Consider the following 4,636-nt stretch of genomic DNA (forward strand, 5'->3'; position numbering starts at 1 on the left):
TGTGGTTTGGCTTCTGTCACTGTGACATGATGACACGACTGCTCTTACAGTTTTATTTCAGATCTTTTTTATGTTTTGATTTTGATAAAGGGCTTTGATGACAACATCTCTGCAGATGAAAATGTACTCGAGGCTGCTGCTGATGAGGAGTTAATTAGTAATGGCATTCAGAGTGCATATCAGAGGATATGAGCTGGGAACAGTCAGAATATGTCCTCAGCTGCCTCAGCCATGCTGCTAAAAAACCCACGAGCAGAAAAAGTAACAAAACTAAGAAAAAAACGTAGTTTTGGTAACTGACCTGATTTCCAAAGTTTCTCTTCACTGTCACAGTGAAAACAAATGCAAAAACACACACAAACAAACTCAAATGTGCATACTGTTCATATTGTTCAGGCATAAACATCCTAAACAAACAACAAGTGCTGTACAGAAACAAAGGAGTAAAACATAAAACCACTGACACTCACATAAAAGTATAATAATACACATAATAAACATATCAACTCACACCAGTCTGAATGCTATCAAAAAAAGGTGTGTTTTCAAAAGCGTTTTAAAAACAGGAAAGGCAGCGTGGCTGTGGCTCAGGTGGCAGATCGACTACTGGAAGGTTGGTGGTTCGATCCTTGGCTTCCCCAGTCTGCATGCCAAGTATCCTTGGGCAAGATAATAACCCCAAGTTGCCCTCTGATGCATCCATCGGAGTGTGAATGTGTGTGAATGCTTAGATTACACTTAAGTATAGAAGGAAGTGCGTGTATGAGTGGGTGTGAATGGGTGAATGAGGCAAGTTGTATAGAGCGCTTTGAGTAGAAATGCACTATATAAGAATCAGTCCGTTTACCAGCGTATTCCAAAATTTGGGGGCCATAATGAAAAAGGCTCGTTCTCCTCTAGATGCCTAGATTTTGGGACGACCAAGGTAGCATCTGAACAATAACCTGGACTCTCTGCAGGAGAGGGCAGAGCAGTACCTGCTGCGGAGGCTCAGGTTTGGACCCACTTCCTCTCTGTGTGATACTTTTGTTCTTACATTCTCAGTTTTTAGTTCATGGGAGAGTTTTGTTTAGTCTGATACTGTTGTTATTATTATTTTCAGACCTCATTGTTTTTGGAGCACTTACTTGATTACTTTTCTGGCATTGTCAGTGCGTTTGGGTTTCATTGTCCACAGTTTTGGACTGTGGTCTGTGCTCACCTTTGACTTCATTGTTCAGTGCGTGACCATGTTATCTCATTTCCTGTCTTACTTTGGTAAATGTCTTTCTCTTTAGCCTTCGGGATGATTCCTTGGTCTTCCACTCTGTTTCCACTCTGAGTGTATTTCCTTCATTTGTCTTGCTCTTGTTCAGTTTGTCCACTCTTTTGGACTTTTTGGATGTTGGACCTTTGCTTTAACCGGCAACAAACTGTTCGCTTTTTGTTAAATCTGCCTGTCAATCAGTTCTCATATCCCAACATATGAGAGTTCATTTTTCTCTCTTAGTGTTGCCATCTGCTCTAATAGTCATAATAATTATTTACCTGTTATGGAACTGGAGCATGTCAATTTCATTATTTCCTAAATTCCTGAAGTTACACAGAGTTCTGTGTGAGGACAAATACTTTATTACAAACAACTACTTTGGTTTCGTCTTGTTTGGCGAGTGCTGGCATCTCAGATTCAGTCACCATCTGATGTATTCATGCTGTCAGAATGTTAAGAATTTGAAAATCATTGTATTCTGTTTTATACATTTTTAAACCAACTTTGTGTTGTTGTTACAGGCCTTCGATGGGGTCTGTTTTTAAACTGTTTTTTTAACAGAAAAGCAGAGACAGGAGACATCAGTTGCGTTCGCTCTGCAGGCTCTTCCTCGTCTGAGGCAGAGACGCGTTGCAACGGCCTATCGCACTCACCACTGTCTCCCCCTTGTGGCAATGCCACGCAATTACATTGTCCATAACGCTAAATGAAAAGTACAATACTGTGGTGGACCACTGGAGGGCTCCACTCACACCCAGTTCTCAGGAAGTGTTGTTGCTGTGTTTTGGAGGGAAAGTGTTCAGTTCTGTGGTGATGAGTAATAAACTTGCAGTGTTTATCGAGAGCTCTCATGTCGTCTGTGTTTACCTCCACATTGGTGACCCCTGACTCGAATATGCTGCAGTCCGATGGTGGCACCGATTCCGCTCTGGATGCATCAGCAGCCGCCAGCTCTCTGCCTCCGGCTGCAACTACGTTTGCTGTGGTGCTCGAGCTGCCGGACTTTTGGCTTCACGATCCCCCGTCGTGGTTCGTGCACGTGGAGGCTCAGTTCGCCCTTCGTGGCATCTCGGCTGACGACACGAAATATCACAATGTGGTGGCTTCTCTCGACCTGCTAGCCACCCGTCATGCGTTGACGCTCCTCCGGGACCCACCCACCCGAGGGAAATACGCCGCCCTTAAGGAGCTGCTTCTTCGGCGCTATGCCCTCACCGACGCAGAGCGAGCCGAGAAGCTCCTCTCCCTCTCAGGCCTGGGTGGCGGTACGGCCCTCGAACTGATGGAGCACATGCTATCCTTTCTCAGACTGGACGACGGGGGATTCCTCTTCGCCCACATCTTCCTCTGACAGCTGCCGGCGGCCGTGAGGGCCGGCCTCGCCAACTCTCCGCTTCTGGGCACGAAAGATTATCGCTCCCTGGCTGAGGATGCGGATCGTATTCTCCTGGCTACCCGCACTTTCCACGATCACGACCTAGTTCCAGCCTCGCCGCCGGCGCCTTCCACTTCCCCGCTGACCTGCCACGACGTACCCGATCCTTCGCTGACGGCAAAGATCGCGGCACAGCGACACCATGGACGGGACCTCTGTTTCTACCATCAGCGTTTTGGCACTGGAGCGCGCCGCTGCCTGCCGCCTTGCGCTTTTCCGACCCTGGGACATGGACCCCGCCAGCTCGCTGTAGCGGCCGCGACCGCTGGCGACAAAGAAAAACTGCTCTTCATAGAAGACTCGCGCTCTGGGAGACATTTCCTGGTCGACTCCGGCTCCCAGAAGAGCCTCCTTCCCCCGTCCGGAGCCGACAGTTTAGCAGCAGGCTGCGGACCGCAGCTTATTGTGGCTAATGGCTCTCCCATCGCAACGTTCGGGGAAAGGTTCGTGACTGTTTGTTTTCATGGTTGGGATTTCCAATGGACCTTTGTTGTTGCCGCTAGCTCTGTACCTATTCTGTACCTATCGATGCACTGTCTTTTTCTTCAATGCCCTGTTTCACTCGCGCCATTGAGCCCCTGAATCGGGCTAATTTAGTGACTTCAGGGAATTTTTTTCAGCGGTTGCTCTTGGAGTTCCCTTCACTGACTGTTCCTAATTTCTCGAACACGGCAACGAAGCACGGGGTTGAACATTATATTCCGACGGTCGGTCCCCCGGTGTTCGCACGCGCGCGCCGCCTCGACCCCGCGAAACTCTCCGTCGCTCGGGAAGAGTTTGCCGCAATGGAGCACCTCGGCATAGTGCAGCGCTCGAATAGTGCCTGGGCTTCTCCGCTACACGTGGTGCCCAAGTCAGACGGTCGGTGGCGGCCGTGTGGGGATTTTCGCCGTTTGAATAATGTCACGGAGAACGACCGTTACCCCATTCCCCACATCCAGGATTTTTCCGCCCACCTCGCCGGCACCTCGATTTTTTCTAAAATTGACTTGGTGCGGGGGTATCACCAGGTTCCCGTGCGCGCCGAAGACGTCCCCAAAACTGCCGTTATTACCCCTTTCGGCCTGTTTGAATGTTTGCGCATGCCGTTCGGCCTGAAAGGCGCCGCGCAGACTTTTCAGCGGTTGATGGACTCCGTTTTGCGCGGGCTGCCTTTCGTCTTCGTGTACCTTGACGATATATTGGTGGCCAGCTGCTCTGAGAGTCAGCACGCGTCCCATCTGCATCAGGTTTTCCAGCGCTTGGCGGCACACGGCCTGATCGTCAACCCCTCCAAGTGCCAGTTCGGCTTGCCGGTTCTGGATTTCTTGGGCCACCGCATTTCCGCTGACGGTGTGGTTCCATTGCCAGACAAGGTCCGGGCCGTTTCGGCTTTTCCGCGTCCTGCGTCCGTTAAAGCGCTGCAGGAGTTCTTGGGGATGGTCAATTTCTACAACCGCTTTCTCAGAGCTGCGCACCTGCTGCAGCCTCTCTATGCTGCCTTGAAGGGTAAAACAGCTAAGGACCTGATTGATTGGCTCCCTGAACACATCCAGGCATTTTCTGGGGCCAAGATCGCACTGGCAAACGCCGCCCTGCTGGCCCACCCGTTTCCGTCGGCGGAGATTGCGTTGACCTCCGACGCATCGGACGTGGCAGTGGCCGCAGTGTTAGAACAGCGGGTCTCCGGTGTCTGGCAACCGCTTGCTTTTTTTAGTCGCTGTTACGTCCCCCCCCCACCATGGCGGAGGCAAAGGTAGGAAGGAGACAGCAACACTGGACAACCACAATCAATGAAGGAGGAAGACCACAGAGCAGTTAGGTATCAGGCAGAATTTAATGGTTGGACAGTCAATCTTAACAACAGAGAAAAGGTGGGGGGGGGGGGGGGGGAGGAGGACTGGGCGGTTGATCCAAATCAAAGAAAGTAATAAAACAAAAAGAGGTCGGTAGCTTCCAGGGCCTAGCCTAAC

The 4,636-nt window shown here is 50.3% G+C and overlaps 1 pseudogene; it reads left to right on the forward strand.

Annotated features, from left to right (window-relative positions):
- Positions 1–2,144: 2,144 nt before the first annotated feature.
- Positions 2,145–4,423, forward strand: LOC147313751 (uncharacterized; annotated as a pseudogene).
- The last annotated feature ends 213 nt before the right edge of the window (positions 4,424–4,636 follow it).

The sequence above is a fragment of the Aulonocara sp. 'chitande type north' Nkhata Bay genome, linkage group LG15, assembly GCF_057382095.1.
Source record: "Aulonocara sp. 'chitande type north' Nkhata Bay isolate Kocher_YH1m ecotype deep benthic linkage group LG15, A_spYH_male_GT1.1, whole genome shotgun sequence".
Lineage (NCBI taxonomy): Eukaryota > Metazoa > Chordata > Actinopteri > Cichliformes > Cichlidae > Aulonocara > Aulonocara sp. 'chitande type north' Nkhata Bay.